Here is a 17,870-nt window from a genome sequence, read left to right on the forward strand (position 1 = left end):
TGTACTATAATGAAACATTTCCCCCTACCTACTAAGGTCATTTTACAGTTTTAAATGTTCGAATCTCAATCATCATTTCAACACATGATAAATATCATTGGCAGAGGTTGTTGCTTCTGAATTGTACAAGGTGTAGAGTACATGTGTAACCTGCATCAGCCAATAAATCTGTGGTCCAAAGAAGAAAAATGTATGTATGGGTGTTGTTACCTATCTTATATATACCTAATTTTTAAATGTTTTCTGTTCATAGGCTGTTGCATTTTAAAGTTTTTAATACACAAGCAAATCTTTATGTTGTCTTTGGTCTGGGGAATTGCCCAGATATTGTTAATGTTTCTTTCTGCCTGCTGCTGTGAGAAAAATCTTCAAGGTATTTCTTTATGTGCTAACTGTGGCAGAGTAGCTTTCCTGACATTTTGCCTGCTTCAAAGAATGGAAGAGTCCCTAACCCAAGGAGAACACCTGTGAACCTAGGCTGCTGCTAGAGCAAGAGTCTGCTTCTAAAGGGAAGGCTGACTGAATTTTCTTGGTGTTACAGATCACGTATCATCAAACTTAGATTACAGCAGATTTGTTTAAACACATATAAAGAAGAGTCGTAGCTAATTTCTGGCACACAGAGCCAATTTATTGTTGCTATTGTTTATGAGAGATTTTTGTGAATCAAGTCCACTTTGTCTTCTTTCTCTACAATTTCTCTTCCATCATCAATCCCTCATCTTTTCTGGACAGCTTTTTTTCAGCTCCTTTGTCTTTTCTTAGGTATCTGCTGTTTTCCTCCTTCCTAGATCTCACTGTGACTGTGCATCCTTGGGTGGTGTCCTGAATTAGGGCAAATTTGGGAGGAAACTTCCAAAGGGGTCTCTCTAGAAAGCAGATTCAAGCAGCCCCTCCTCCAACTGGTTCAGGAAAAGTTTTCCTTGGAGAGAAGTGGAAGAAACCTCTTTATTTAACAAGCAAAGTATTCACAAGCGTAAAAAAAAAATAGTATTAAACAATAAAACCTCTCGCTGTTCTGAAGAGATGGCAAATTCAGAAAGTCCTTGTTGTGGGATGTAGCTGAGCTCGCTCAGTCTCTTATCAGTCCCTCCTGTGCTGGCAAATGCCTCATCCCGGGCCCTGGTGGCCCACAGGCGTGAGCTCCCGGTGTTTTCCTGGGTTTTCAGTCCAGAGCAGGGTTGAACAGTTCCAAGAACAAGAAAAGCCACAGTTCAGGGAAATTCTCTGCTTCAGCTATCTAAAAAAAACCCTAACTAAAAAGCAAAAGAGATCTCTGTCCCACTGTCTGTCTGTGCTGCAGACAGCACAGTCCAGGAGCAGGAATGTGTGGGAGCAAGTGCAGTTTCTGCAGACAATCTGCATGCTTCTTCTGTCCCCTTCACTCTTGGAACTGGTCTGAAAGGTGCAGAACTTAATATCCAGCAGAAAGAGAACAGACAGCTGGGGATACAGGCATCATAAAGTCACCCTAGGGCATTCACTTAGTGAATACAGATATTGCCTTGATGTATTTTGCAGAGAACCTCTCAGTTGTGGGAGAGAAGCAGTGCTGTGGTGACTGAGCAGCATGTCATGTCCTGCTTCTGCAAGGAAACCACATCTTACAGAGATGCTGGGACAACATAGCTCAGTTCAGCTTGAGCTAGGACTTTCCAGCTCAATGAAAAATGTGGGACAGTGGGGTGTATGTGGGACACCAGTTTTCACCTCTTAAATCCCACGTTGTATCCAGGACTTTTCTCTCCTCCTGCACCAAGGTGAATTATCCTTGTACCTGTCATTGTCCAAGTAGACTGCTTGGGTTTCATGAATCACAGAATCACTGAGTCAGTGAGGTTGGAAAAGACCTCTGAGATCACATAGTCTAGCCTTGGACTGATCACTACCTTGTCCTCTAGACCACAGCACTAAGTGCCCTGTCCAATCATTTCTTGAGCACTGCCAGGGATGATGACTCCACCATCTCCATGGGTAGTCCACTCCAACACTTTACAACTCTTTGTATGAAGAAGTTTCTCCTGATGTCCATCTGGAACTTCCCTGGAACAGCTTGAGGCCTCTTGTTCTGTCACTAAAGTGGCACCAACAGACTCTGAAGGGGAACAAGCCAGGATAGAGGGCAAAGACATCAAGATGTACTGTGCTTTAGCACTTTGGCTCCAAGGAAAAAACTGCTCTGTTTATGTCCTGAGGAAGGTGAGAGACCTTGGCTAAGAGCAAGGGCCAAACCAGCCCCAAACCAGCAGCAGTATGCTAGAACCCTTCCTTTTTGATCTGCACAGCATAAAGATGTCACAAAAATGAAGTGACTTGCTTGAGACTCTGCAGAAAATCAGTGACAGCATTGAGCACTGACTCTGCTGAGTCAAATGAGTGCCTGTGCTGCAAACCACAGTGCTGCTTCATAGGCCTTCCCTAAGCTCATTACATGATGTTAGTAGCAATGACTGTTTTCATCTAATCAGAGCCAATGAACCTTAGACTACTTTGAAGGAGGGATAAATTACATGGGAGTTAAAAGTTGATAGAGTTGTCCAAGAACATTTTAAGTTGAATATATTTGATATTATACAGAAATAAAAAGACTGCAGGTGGCTGCTCTCTCTGCTCCACCTCTTGACTTTTGGACTGTGCTGCTGCAGATGATTTTCAAATACTCCTATCCTGGAACATCAGACAATGGAAAGCTGCCCAGATACAACTTGTGTCCTACTGGGAGGAGAAGAAATGCCCATCTTCATGTTCATGTTCTCTGTGCATCACCATTTCATTCTGGCCAACAGAAATGGAAAAGAAATAAACAAAAGAACGACACTTGCAGTAAAAGCTCCTACTTAGCCTGTTAGAACAAAGGGCTTTGAGCAATATTAGTAATAAGCAATAAATGACTGATTGTCAGAAAAAAACATTTACAATTGTGGAAATGCATTACTGTGAATTGGGCAGATTTTTAGCTGATCTATGTAAAAATGCACAGTTTATGCATTAGGTTTTATTTTCTTTTAGTACTGTTAGAGAAGAGGGACTGAGAAAAACTGGTTTGCATTGCCTTTTTAAAAATTATTCTCATCAATTTTGTGTGCTTTTATCATGCTTAATTGGAGGGATAATTTGAAGTTTTTAGGAAAACTTCTCATATTAGACTAATCCAGTCTAGACATTGATTTCAGTGGGCATTGGAACTTTCTTAAATAGTTTCCAGAAAGATTTCTTTCATCACTCGTAAATTTGGACAGCAGACAAATGAAATGGATGAAAAATATGTATTTAGAGCATGGCATGTAAGAAAGGGATCTCAGTGCAACAGCCTGTCACCAAGATATTTGCTTTTGAAGTAGTTATTTTTTAGAAAGTACTTAACTTGCTGTAAAATGTATTATTAGTGAAAAGCTTCAAAGCAAAACATTCTTCCCTCCCACTTTTGGTTATTTGATAAAGACAGGATTCTTAACATAATGATATGGTTGAACTGATTATATAAAATAGCTTTTTAGTAATTAATATTTGAGTGAATGCCTTCTCTAAAATGAAACCATAATGGATCTTTGTTGCACTATCAGATTTCCTAAAAAGACTGTTTAACTAAGCTTCTTCTGTACAAACAAAACAATAAAAACCAAGTGTGAAATACTTATCATTTTAGGATGCTTCTGCTGTAGAATATCAGTCTCTTTGCTGATACTGGACCCAATTTTTCTGTAATTCCCAATCTTTTATTTTGAAATATTTTAATGTAACCAGTGCATTTTTACTCTGATCATAAGGTTTCATTATTATTTTTAAGGAGTTCAAAGACAGAGTGGTACATTTACATGGATTTGCAACAAACTTGATGTGTTCCAGAAAAGTGACTGTTATACAAATATATGAGGAATGAAAAGAACTTGTTATCTTTAACAAGAGCTTGATTGGATATAATAAAAGTTCCTTGTTAATTTACTGAAGTTAGCAGTTATGCTGGTAATGAATTTATAATCAACAACATTTGATCTTCTGCGGAAGCTTTTGCCCCTTTCTCCCCCTCAAAATGTTTCTGGAGAGAGTCCAGATAATTTCCTTTAATAAGGATTAAAACTTTAAAGGAGTGTTGCTTTATAGTGACTCTTTTTGGCAGTTTATCAGAACACTTATGCAGCTGGTAAATGTAACAACAAAATTCTGAGCAGAGATGACTACTTTTCCTTAAAGAAATCTCTTCTCTCCCCTCCCTGCCATGGGCAGCACATTGTTTACAGCAACACTGACAAAATAAAGAATCACAAAATTGAGTTACGTGAACAGGAAGGCTTTGATTCTATGGGAATAGCTCCAAAAATGTCTTGTGTAATGCATATTAAATGAAGTCATTATCCTAGAACTTTGAAATAAGTCTATCCAAATAGACATGACCTGTTTTGGTTTTTTTTTAATAATTATGTTCCATTTAGAGTTCTGAGAAGTTGCCTGTGTTTTTAACGTGAATTAGGACTGACATTCACATGGATCTCACACAAAGGCTATTGAAGTGTTGTGCTGCAATTGTAGAGAAGTTTTCCTGTTGACTCATTTTGATTTTACAGTCCTTGTTACAAACTGGTATTGTTGGAATCAGTGTTTTACTGGGGAAGTGGCTGTATGTCTGTTGTTTTGTTATTTTTTTAGAAGTCTCTCAATCACTTCTGTATTTCTTTAAGTTCCAGCCCCTGCCAGGTACTATCGTGGTCTATGGGAGTGAACACCAATAGAGCCACAGATGGACAGAGTAGACAGACAGCCCATATAATCCATCCTATGCTGCTTTTATAAGTCTATAAAAATGCAATAAAGAAAAGAGTCTCATTAGGTAGAGGCAGGGGGCTGATCGATTTGCAGGCCACACTCAGTTTATAGCTGCCTTCTGTGTGAAAGTCCACCTTAGAGTGTGAGTTTACTCTGTTTGCCATGGCTTGTTTAGTTAGACTTAATTTACTTCTGGTAATGTTGAGCATTATTGATGTTTTTGTGGTGATTTTCACCCCAATTTGGCACCTAAGAATGGACCCACTCTCATTTTACTCAGTAGAAATAAAACCCCTTAAGCCAGAGGTCAGGAGAAAAGCTGAGTGAAAAGCTCCCAACCAAGTGTGAGTTGTCTGGAAGGCAGGGGCTGTTTAGTTGAAAGGGAAACTTAATGTCAGAGTTCTCATTTCAACTCCTGTGTGCTTTTCTGCATTGCAACAAACACCACCTCCAAATACTGAGAGAGGCTAAAGGAAAAAGATTTTGTACATAATCTCAAAACAAGTAATTTTTTCTTCTGTTGTGGGAGTCTTTCCAGAGAACGGTTTTTTACCATAAAAAAAAGTACGAGCATGTGATTTTTAAATTAGAGCTCATTTTAAATCTCTCAGTGGGGCTGGGAGAGCTGGCTGCAGCAGTGCTGAAGCTTTTTTTCAAACCAGGCCTGTTTTTCTCAGCACTGCCAAAGGCTGGTGCAGGTGGATTCAGGGAGAGAGGCAAATGTGATGTCCATTATCAGTGCATTTTTTGTGAATCCTACCTAAATAAATGATGACAAATTCCTAAATGTGAACTGTTGATCCAATCTTATGGAACTGTTCATATTTTTTATTTGTTGATATTTTTATTCACTTATTTAATATTTCAGTAAATCAAATTAAGCTTTTTCAACCATGTCCTGTGCCTGTAAGTTCTGGCGATTGTTGTTCTGCATTAAATATTTTCCTTTTATAATTTTATAAGTTACTATCTCTAAATTTTGTTATCGAGTCATAGAATAGGCTGGACTGGAAGGGACCTTAATGTGTCTGTCATTTGGAGAGCTGGAAATTCTCACCATTTACATTCAGATTTTAATGTTTTTCTTTCCAATGACTGTCTAGCTTGTCTTTAACCTTAAGAGATTTAAATAAGAAAATGAGCAAACTTTAAAATAGGTTCTTCCAATAATGATTTGTTGAATTGTATCATCATACCAAAACAGATCTGAGTCTTGAGTTCAGTCAGACAGTTCCAGTTACCATTATAAAACCTTCCACAATGTTTGAAGTTACTAGAGTCCATTGGGAATTTCTATCTGGCTTTTTAGTTCAATCTCTATAATTATTATTTCTGTTGTTGTTGTTGTTGCTGTTATTATTGTTACTATTGCTGTTGTTTTTGTCTTCCTTCCCCTCACTGCCTTTTCATTCAAACAAACCTACAGGTGACTCCCATGCGATGCAGGGAGCCACACAACTCATCCCTGCTCTTTGATACTATGTATTACCCCCACAGAGCTCGTTCTTCAAAGCCATTCATTGCCTGGGTTTGAGGAGCCGGTTTCTGTTAATTTTAATGGGGATTAGACATCCTTTCCCTAAGGCAGCTTTGAAAAATACCCACCAGATTCTTTATGGGTCTTCTTGGAGGCAACAAAATGTTTACCTAGTTATACAGCCACATTTCTATTTCATTTCTACTGGGTCCTCTAAATGACACAGTTTCAAAGGGATTAGTGGATTATCATTTTTGCATGCAAGGAAAAATGATACCTTGTTTTTTGAATTGTGCCTTGTAACAATCAGTTTATAACCTGCTCTCTCCTGGAGAACACCGACAGCCTTCTTCAGAAAACTGATTTCTTTCCATCCTTCTATGAATGATGTATTTAGAACATGTGTCACCTTAAATATGCAGGCTTTCAAAATAAAATTGCTGAGTGAGTGGGAGGGAAGAGGAGAATCACCTTATCCAACAGAACCAAAAAGCAGCAAACCCAAACCCATTTTCTATTCACTGACACACATTCCCCAGCAGCAATCTGGGCTCCCTTTCTCAAGCCCTGCTACCCTATCTGAAAAGATTTTGGGAAATAATAAGAGCAAACCTTAACTCTTATGTTAGACAGATACTTAGAAAAATCCACTCTGCAAATGTTTCCTTTGAAAAAAGTAAGAAGTTTGCCATGGATATAAATAGAAGTGTTCTTTGTTATAACAACATGGATGGCTGCTAAATTTCATTTAAATTGTCCTTGTTTAATTTATGTTATGTGCTGTCTGCCTTGTATATATCCCTTAGTTATGTTTTTGTCAGTTGTGTTTCTTTGAATGCATTATAAATTTGTATTTACCTCATAAACCAGTCTCAAACAGGGTATCTGTACTGGAAACTGGTTTTAGTGACTTGACACTTTAGTTCTTTTATGTTGTGAAAGAAGTTTTAATTTTCTTAACATAGGCCAGGCATGGTGCATAAACTTCTACCCCCCTCAGGGAGGCTTTTATGTTTGACTCCTTTAGTGGCAAAGCTTTTGAATTTCTCCCCTTGATTGACTTGATTATGATCTTCCAAGTATATGTCCTTCATGCTGATGAATTCCTGGTAGGGATCCTCAAAGGAGTTTACAAGCTGCAATCCCAGATGAAACAGAAGAATTAAATTATCCTTGCAAAAGCTGCTACTAGTGAAATTAGGAAGTTGAATATTAGTGCTGCAGATTTGTTTATTCTTTGGGTGTCTAGTTTTAGATACCAGGGAAAGATTACTTTTTAAAGAACAGGTACTCTGAGATTTCTGCCAGGTGACTGAATCTGCACAGCCAGATCCCACTTTGAAAGTGTAGGACAAAACTCCTGCAAACGTTGTTCTGGCTTACTCGGCTCTGGAGCTTTGTTAAGGCTGGGATGGAGTGGATCTAACCATGCTTGATGGAGGTCTTCTCCTCACTTAGGAGGAAGTTGTTGGTAGAATCTCACAGCTAGATTGAGCAGCTGCTCCAACAGTCCATAAATGAACTGTGTACCCACCATCTTACAACTCTGAAAAAACCCATTTGGCAGAAAGGATCCTGCTTACATGCATGGCAGGCAACGCTTCTGTCTTGTGCTACTCAACATGCTCCATCAGAAGAGGCTGCATTTTGCACTGGGCGATGTGTTCAAAACTTTGGTGTGTGGTTGGCTTCCAAATAATTGGTTCTTGCAGGTCATTGCTGCCCAGAGTCCATTTGTCTGTAAGCATTACACACAAGAAGGCAGCTCAGGTGTGGGTGTGTTTTGCCCCCCTTACTTCTTGCCCCCAGTTTATATGGTGCCATTTGGTCTGGGATATCCCTTGGATCAGCTGGGGGCAGCTGCCCCAGCCCTGTCTCCTCCCAGCTCCTTGTGCACCCCCAGCCTCTTGCTGGTGTGGAACAGGAAAGGCCTTGACTGTGTGTCAGCGCTGCTCAGCAATAAGGAAAACATCCCTGAATTATCAACATTGTTTCCAGCAGAAATCCAAACCACAGCTTCATACCAGCTACTATGGAGAAAATTAACTCTACCCCAGCCAAAACCAGGGCAGTAAGAAAAGAGAGCTAAGTGGAGAAAAGCAGAATTGATATAATATTTCTCAAAAACATTTTTTTTTCTTTTTTCTTGTCAGAAAACTGCAGTTGGGGCTTTTTCAGAAATTAACACAGATGGTTGAGGCATTAAGAGAGAGAACTGGAAGGGCAGGCAGGAAAGACAGAGATAAAACTTTCCTTAAAACAGGCATAAATTAAGGAATGGAGATCTACATCTATAAATTCTTTTATAAACATGTAAAATAGAAATAATACAGAAATGCACATACAGGAAAGCATGAATCCCTCAGTGCAGAGCTCTCCCTTCCTCCTACACTTTAAGAGCTTTAAGGCTCTCAGCTGTCATTTGTCATTGGAGCTGGGCTGAAAATCATCCAAATTTTATGAAAACTATCATGACCTTTTTTCCCGACTTGACAAATAAAAGGATGTTTTTTCAGGGTGGGGAGAAGTGTTATTATCTGTAATGAAAGCAAGTTTATTTTTTTAAAACTGTTTTAATGGTAGTTGTTTCTATTTTGGTAGATCTGTGTATGGAAACTGATGCCAGAATGCTAACACTGCATACTGCCAGAAATCAGTTCAGGTTTTCTTCTTTCTTGCTGTCACATTATGAAAATGATTAGGGGTTTAAATACTGATTTTCTTATTCACATAAGTTTCTAATCTATTTTTAACACTCTGGATTCCTGTGTGTGGTCTCCTGCCACAGTGGTTTTGAAGACTGCTGGCAGAACCAGTTTTGAATTTGCTCTAGATCAGAGAAGGAGAAAGGCACGGTTTTGTTAACATCTCAGAGTGTACATAGTTCCTGGTGCTAACTGTTTGAACATAGTGAGACACTTACATCACATCCATACCTGTTGTCCTGGGGATTTTCTTGCTGACTTTTGCAGTGTACTGAGGCAAATCCATACTATAGAGAACTGGGATTGTTCTTCCTCCCAAATGAAAGGCAATTCATTCTGTAATTGGTTCCGAATGAAAATCTAATAACATATCTAATGCAGAGCTGTATGTATCTAATATCTAAGAACATATCTAATAGAGAGCTGTATTTTCAGATGCCAGGATTAATAAATGATTGTGAATTACATAAAAATAACTTCAGTGGGGAAACTCTTCCATTAGCCAAAATTTTTTGAAATTTGCAAGCCAGAGAAATAGACGGTATGAGAAAATATTTTTCTGTGCATTTTCTGGTGATGTTCTGATGTTTACAGAGCTCCATGGATAATTTTGGATCCCCAAATGAAATCCAATGATCCAGATAGAATCTGGGATTTGCATTTTTGGAAACCACAATGAGGTTTGAGATGTCTTGTTTGTTTTTTTCAGCATGTTCTGGGTATCATCTGCTCAACAACAGTGAAATGTGAGCTGTGAAAGCTGGGGCTTGGCCCAGTGTAGCTCTTATGGTAGGACTGGCAGATATCTGCCCTTCTCCCCAAAGGCATCATTCCATTACTGTGCCATGTATATTGGCATTTGTGAACAGTTTAGGGAATAGCTTTTTCTGTTGTGACCAGTTGTGCAGCTGTGAATATTTCGTAGTCCACTCTAATGGCTGTGGTGGGGGAAGTATGTTTGGAAATCAGGTTCATGCTACAGAGGAACTGTGCCAAACATGGGAGCTAAGACCACAGCTTGCATGAAAGCAAGCAACAAAGTGCTGCAAGGAAACTGCTCAAGAATGTGCAAAGTAAATCAACCATACGTGTGCAGGAAGACACAAGACAAGACTGGTGTGGTAGTTTCTTTACCTTTTCCTTTCCATTACAGAGCCTTCCCTCATATTTGCCATCTGCACAACTATTAAAAGTTTTGCTTCTTTCCTTCTCACCATCTCCTATCAGGAGTGAATGTTCATGTCACAAAAGGGCAGATTTGAGGAAAGCCGACTAACCACTTACAAACAGCCAGCTCTCTAAAACCACAGGTGCATTGTAGGAGTTTCAGTCATTGTTTTGCCTCAATTTATTTCTCCTTTTATTTATCAGGCTTTTTAACAGCAGCCCTTGCCAATCAGATGAGACAAAAAGCCCCACACTGTTCTGCTAATGCCTTTGGCGTTTCTGAGTTGGTGGCCAAAACTAATTGAATTTGTGGAAGGAGAAAATAATGAGGAAAAATGCAGATTAGGTAAGGGAAAACCTTCAGGGACTGGACTAGAATATAGATGAAGCAAGTAGGATCCTGGGAATAGACAGCTCTGGAATGGCTTTTACTTTTTTAATGAGTGGGAATTGAAAAATACCTATTTATTATCACCTTGTTTAATGACGTAACTTGTTAACAATATAACTATCACCTCGAGCCACTTTCCTGAACAGCAGGACAGGCTTATGGGACTGGTGCCTCCCCACTGTACAATGTGACACCACACTTTCTCCCCTCAGCTATGCTCATTCTTTTTGGCACAAGTTTATTCAAAAAGACCATCCACCACAATCCATCAGGCAGTGGTCTGCCTTTTCACTGAAATGGTCAACTGCATAAATAAGATGTTTGAAAAAGAATGTGCATTATAGTCTGAGGGGCAGAGGAATTGAAAAGCAAGGAGAAATTATAAACCCAGGGAAAATGATAAGGCCTGTTAGCAGGAGTGATAGGGCAGGGAATGAGGCTGAATGGTATGGGGCTCAGGTTGCTGGGCAGCACAACAGGCTGAGTGCCAAACAAGAACAAAGATTCAGGAGTAATCTGTACTGAATAGGAGAAATATCAAATTGATCCACAGTGAATGTGGGCTTGAATTAGCTGCAGTGGTGACATGGTGTCTAGGTTTAGGGCAAATTTGGGAGGAAACTTCCAAAGGGGTCTCTCTAGAAAGCAGATTCAAGCAGCCCAACCCAAGCAGATTCAACCCTCCCCCAACTGGTTTGGGAAAAGTTTTCCTTGGAGAAAAGTGGAAGAAACCTCTTTATTTAACAAGCAAAGTATTCACAAGCATAAAAAAATAATATTAAACAATAAAACCTCTCGCTGTTCTGAAGAGATGGCAAATTGAGAAAGTCCTTGTTGTGGGATGTAGCTGAGCTCGCTCAGTCTCTTATCAGTCCCTCCTGTGCTGGCAAATGCCTCATCCCGGGTCCTGGTGGCCCACAGGCGTGAGCTCCCGGTGTTTTCCTGGGTTTTCAGTCCAGAGCAGGGTTGAACAGTTCCAAGAACAAGAAAAGCCATAGTTCAGGGAAATTCTCTGCTTCAGCTATCTAAAAAAAACCCTAACTAAAAAGCAAAAGAGATCTCTGTCCCACTGTCTGTCTGTGCTGCAGACAGCACAGTCCAGGAGCAGGAATGTGTGGGAGCAAGTGCAGTTTCTGCAGACAATCTGCATGTTTCTTCTGCCCCCCTTCACTCTTGGAACTGGTCTGAAAGGTACAGAACTTGATATCCAGCAGAAAGAGAACAGACAGCTGGGGATACAGGCATCATAAAGTCACCCTAGGACACATGGGGATTCTATAGTGCTACAGCCTCTGCTAAGTCATATGAAACATATACTCCACAGGGCTGCCTTCAAGTATAGTAGTCCCCCTATTCCCCCCAGTACATCTGCCTCTCATATAATAAGTTAACAAGTTTTTAAAATTTCTTGAAGTCATTCTTATTAGGTTTATCACAAACATTTTGGTGTATTTTGATAAGAAGGTTTCTGTTTCATTGAGAAAATGAATGTTTGAATAAAAACAACATAGAAATTACATTAATGTCCACCATGGTACTGGCTTACTTTTGTAGCTCTCTTCCCCCCATCCCTGATCTTGGTGGGGTAGGTGAGCTGAATCTTTCAGATGTGGCATGGACAGGTGCTCCTGTAGTGTGTCACCACTGCGAGAGCAGGTTCTGTGTGATGGGCAATGTGATCTGATGGTGGAGACTTAGAGAGGGAAGCAGGATCATAAAATCCTTGGACTTCAGCTCTTGCAGGGTACCACAGAGATCCTCTCCTGATGTAATACGTTGACTGTTGGTTTTCTTCCTGTGCTTCCAGATTTTACATGGAAAAGTTTTATAGTGGTAGAATGTTTAGCTTTTAAACTAAGACATTACTATTTAAACTGTGTCATTACTATTATTGTGTCTTATTCTATACAACTTTCTAGGATTCTTGGACTCTGTTTTTCCATATATGTGGGTAGGCTCGGAGTGTTTACTTGGCTACCATTTATCTGATTCCTGGGACCCACTAAAATAGGGTGTATTTCAAAACAGTCAGGTTCTGTTGGGCAAAGGAGAAATTAATGGTAAATCCTTCAAAAAGTGAAAGGTTTGAGCCTTTGGTCTTTTAAAAGCCAGTTGCTGTTGGTGCTAACTTGCCTTTCATTGAAAGATAATGAACCTTCACTTCTGTTCTGCGTCCTCACCTTCAGCGTGGGTTCTCTGCATAGCTCCCGTCGGGGTCAATTATCAGGGGGGTCAATTATCCAGCAGGAGAGGCCCCCGAGAGCAGAGACTATTGCTTAATTGTCACTGTGGGATCCTTGGGCAATGTGCACTTCTGGGGCTCATTTACAATTCTAACACATCCAGAGCACCCTGCATCAGGAGCCCTGTGAACTGGACAAAAGTTAGAAAGTGGCAGTGCTGTTCCTGGCCAAAAGCTCATTAAGATAGACATCTCCTGCTAGTGAACATCACACAGATGACACAGACAGCTCACTCCAAATGAGAAACATTCTTTTGTTCTGTCTCACTAGGGCTTTCAGATAAAAAGAATTTGAGGCCAGCTGTGATATGAAGGGAACAGGTTTAAAATAGCTCTCAGGGGCAGTAAATGCTTAATGATCAGATCTCTCATTGCTCTTGGAACATTTGAGGAAACTCAGCCAGCTAAAATTCTTGTTGATTACTTTAACAGAGGCCCTTTGTTCATATTATCATGCAGAATAATTAAGCCAATGCAAGCAAATCCTTAGCTGTATACATAATTAAAATGTTAGTCTGTGATTAAACAGACAGTATTGGCACACACAGCACCTATTCACTTCATAAAAGAGTTCCATCACTACCTTAAGCTTGATTTTACCCTATTTTATTTACTATTTTGGAAAAATAAGTTGTATTAGGATAGTGGAAGGTGACGTGTTTTCGGTGAGGAGTTACTGAGATTTTATAATGGAGAAAAAAGATCTAAGCATATCCAAAGTAGTTAGCTTATAGGGCAGAATTAAAGGTGAAAAAAAAAGCACAAAATCTGTTTTAACTTACTTAAAAGTTCATTTTGAAGGGGTTATGTCAAATTTTCCCATTTCCTCCCCAAGTTTGCTATCTCTTATGCAGCAGTCAAATCTTCAAATTGAAGAGTTTATGAGGCACCTGAAAGTTTGTCAGAAAGAAAAACCCTTTGATCTATAAAATATTTCATTTGAATGCTCTTTCAACTTATTGGACTACCTGTTTTAAGTCAAAAGCTTATTGTCAAACATTACATCATTCTGAGCTCTCCTAAGACTAATTGCCAACTTTCTTTTGGGATTTTCTTTCAGATGGCAATTACTGACAATAACAGTTATGCTGTTGGCAGGGGCAGACTAACTTTTCAGAAGCTTTTTTAGAAATGGGCCAGGATCCTTTGTGAGTTCCCGGGCAGCAGAGATGGAATTTTACAGAGTTTCTCCAAGCAAGGTCATCAAAAGTTCTTAGGAAGCAGATTTTGGCTCTTCTGCTTTTTTGGGTCACAAAATCTTGTTTTACCAGAATTTTTTTCACAGCGGAATAGGTGTCCCTAGCTCTGGGATGGGAGGGAAGCTGATAGAGAGGTGATACCTGATAGAAGTCAGGTTATTTTGATGCCAGCAGTCTATAGTTTTTTTTGTTTTTTGTTGGTTTTTTGTTTGGTTGGTTGGTTGGTTGGTTTTTGGTTGGTTGGTTTTTTGGTTTGATTTTTTTTGTTTGTTTTTTGTTTTTTGTTAAAATATGTTAGGCAACAAATTTTAGAAATTTGTTGAATTTAGAACAGTAGCAGTGGCTTTAAGGCTGATGGAGGCAGATCCTGGGGCTCACCTTGACTGCCTTTCAGGTACTAGACCAGAGCAATCTTTTTGTACAAGCAAGGTCTTTGGGTGTGATTTCTAAGATGGAAATAAAAGTTAGTCTGCTGGGTTCAGCCCACTACCCTGAAGTAAAACTCAAAGTGACAACTGCTCTACTCTCTTTACTAATCCTCTGGGCTAAGCAGTCCCCTGGGATCCTCTGTTTGGAAATCTATTAAGATTTCACAAGTTGTTCAGCAACTTCTGGAGTACCAATTAATGATTTGCAATGTCTCTGAAAACTGCAATTTAAAATGAGAACGAGAAGATGAGAAAAGTCTTTCTCCTTTACACTTATAATAGACAATGTCATATTATCCCTAATTTTTTGTGCCTTCTGTCCAGATTGAAGTGCTCCTTCCTTTGTTGGGTCAGATGTCCCTCTAATGTGCAAACAGACAGATTTGCACAGAATTTGATATAATAATTTCCTTTGAAATACTACTTGATGTATCTTTTTCTACTTAAATTTCACAAAAGCCTTCAGAGAATATTATGTAGATTTATGGAGAAATGTATTTTAAGGGAACAGTGGCAGGCAGTGAGTTTCTGCTGTATTTGAGCTGTGTAATCTAAGAATGGGAGACCTCATTTACCTGTTAGTGAATTCTTGGCTTTGAAAGTCTTCCAGCAGATAGATTTTGCTGGAGCTTTATTCTAGATGTACTGCTCTAGCAGAAGCTCCTTACAATATTTTGATCACAGCAAAAAACATGTCTCTTAAGAAATGCACTACTTGGTGGAGAGGCCAGGAAAAAGACCTGCAGTTTGCAATGATCAGTATTCAAATGCAGTTTGGCAGCTGTCAAGAGTTTCTCTGCTCCTCAGTTTCTCTAGGGTTTGCTTAACTTCTTGCTTGAAAAGTATATTTTCCTAGACACTCAGTGCATTAATGTGAGCTGCAATCATCATGAGCACAGCGGTTATGATAGTTTTGTCTTAATAAGAGTGATCTCATCATGGACATCATTTAGATGGGGTAAATAATTCCCAACACATGCAGACCATAAAGACATTGGGAGCTTGTTATAGGCTGATGTCATGGGAAGAGCCTAGTCTCTTCAGCAGGGACTCATCAGTTTATAAAGGTCTCTAAAAGACATCTGACTTTGAAGTAAGAAGAAAAATCAGGGTGGGAAAAGCTGGTGTAAGTTCTTAAGTCTCTGTGGGCTTTGACCATTATTATCAATAGAACCTTTCAGTTGCTTATGATTGCAAAATGAAAGAGGCTGTAGGCCAAATTAATAAGAAAACCTGCTTCTTTTTTTTTAAATTTTGTTTGTGAAAACAATCCATAATTTATAAACTTAGTCTTTCAAGCAAAACAGCAGCAGGAGTTTTCTTTCCAGAATTCTGGCACATTTGCTGAAGCTCAAAATCACTCTTTTTTTTTTTTTTTTCTTTTCCTTTTATTTTTTATCATAATTTACGTAGTGTGAAGTGAGTGAGAAGGACTACTGGTAGGATTTGCTTGCATAATATTACACCTGGTTTGCGTTAATATAAATGAAGTTAAACTTAGTGGATAATCAGTTCTGATTGTAAACATCCCCTAATGCTTTTTAATGTTGTCATTGGACCATTTTTGAAAGGACGCCACTGCCTGGCTAGATCTAAACCCAAAGATTTTGTGAGACCTGGCTTATGTGGATTTATAACATGGCACTCAAAGCTAAGGAAATATTTTCTAATAGCACAGAATTGAAAACATGATCTCAGATATGAAAACTCAGCTTTCTGGAACATATCATCACTTGGAATAGTATATGTGTCTCTAAGAATATTTTTTTGGTTAACAAAATAACCACATTTAAAGTCTAATCTTCCTTTTTCTAGAAAGACCTTTGTGAAGATTGATTAGTTGGTGACTGTTGTCTATTAGGTTATGGATAGCTGTGCAGCCATAACTATAAATGCTTCTACATAATGTCTTTTTATTTCACTAAGGAAAAAGCTGGCCCAAGAGCTCACTTTTCTTGTTTGATGTTTCTATAACACTTCCCATTCCACCCTCAGTACACTAAGAAAAGTTTGTGTAGAAACTATTTCAGTCTCTATTGAGCTGCAGCTACCACAAACTGCATTTAGCAGCATAAAAGCTGGCCACACTGCCCAACACTTCAGTACAGGAAATGGAAATAAATGCCATGTTAATGTCAAGCTCGATGTGTTAACTGGGAAGTCTGACTCTTCCCTTTTAGAGATGTGGAACAGAAATACCCCAGTAAACCTTAAGCATCACTAGACTTCTATTTATACCTCTATAATTAGAACTCACATTCATTGTCCCATCCTAGCTGTTGGCAGAGGAGAAAACTTAGCTGGGGAGAACCAGACTAGAGCAACAGTTCTGTCCAGGGAACATGAAGTGACTGGGAATCTGTGAAAAGTATAAAATGTACCTTTGGTACACGTGAATTTCTAGACTATACTACAGTGGGTTTAATGCCAGTACAGAATGTAGCAGTATGACCCCTTTTTAAAGAGATTGGGATTTTCTGTTTCCATCAGTGGGAATAGAATGCAGTTTTAATTTATTGTGGCCTTAACACATCTGATTTTGTGGTGTTGTGATTCTGGAACAAAGCAGAGAGAAAGAGGAATGTAAATCTATAGGAGATAGATTTGATCTTGGTGGAGAGATAACTAGCTATGGGTGCTGTTTGTAGTAGTTAGCTACATGTTATGCTTAGTGTGATGTACTGTCTCTGTCTCTTGAGCTGAGGTCACTTGAGGACGGACTGGGAGTTTTTACTTTAAGTGGTAGTGCAATCAGGCTCGCTGCATTTACTGAATGAACTATCATCCAGTGTGCCTACACTAAAAAGTGTTTTGCAGGGTTAAGATCAATTACTTGTTTTTGCTTTGGATGCTTTGCATTCTTGCTCACAGTTGGGTTGGTGCTATGTGAGAAGGGAGGGTTGTGGGTTCCTACTCATATACTCATGTAGTTTGCAGACATACTTTACCCAAAAAGTAAAACAGTCCAAAACCTCAGATCAAAAGATGAAGACATTTTTTAAACCTCTAACAAAAGCAATAAATGGAAATAAGGATTAACTTTGTCAATTTTCACCCCTCCCTCAATAAATCACTAAAATCTTGGCTTTTATCTTAGATGGATAACACAATAGGCACTAGAGCATACCAACATTACGCAAATACTTCATGTGCTATCAATTATTTTGGAAGGAGTCATCATCTGAATTGTGAAATGCTTTGACCTTTTTTTAAATGAAGAGTGTAGGAAGAAGAGAGTATTAGTTAGGCTGACACATTGTTTCTCTTGTACTTGTGTGGGTATATTTCAAAGTATTCAGAAGAACACAGCAGTGAATAGAGCTCCTGCCTCCATACCCAGCCCCTCCTGACCTGTGGAATCGTGTGGAGCCAGAGATGATCCTGTTACGTGAGAAGGGAATAGGAGTGAAGTGAGCAATAAAATTTAGTGTGCTGCTAAAAAGCATTTGGATGTTATGAAATCAAGAGAATACATTCAATGGGGATGCAGCTGTGCAGCC

At 39.2% G+C, this 17,870-nt stretch overlaps 1 long non-coding RNA gene across 2 annotated transcripts in view; it reads left to right on the plus strand.

The window, feature by feature from the left end:
* LOC119695062 overlaps positions 1-17,870 on the plus strand; it is a 68,812-nt gene that overhangs the window by 43,094 nt on the left and 7,848 nt on the right. The gene's annotated exons all lie outside the window — the stretch shown is intronic.

The sequence above is a fragment of the Motacilla alba genome, chromosome 4A, assembly GCF_015832195.1.
Source record: "Motacilla alba alba isolate MOTALB_02 chromosome 4A, Motacilla_alba_V1.0_pri, whole genome shotgun sequence".
Taxonomy (NCBI): Eukaryota; Metazoa; Chordata; class Aves; order Passeriformes; family Motacillidae; genus Motacilla; species Motacilla alba.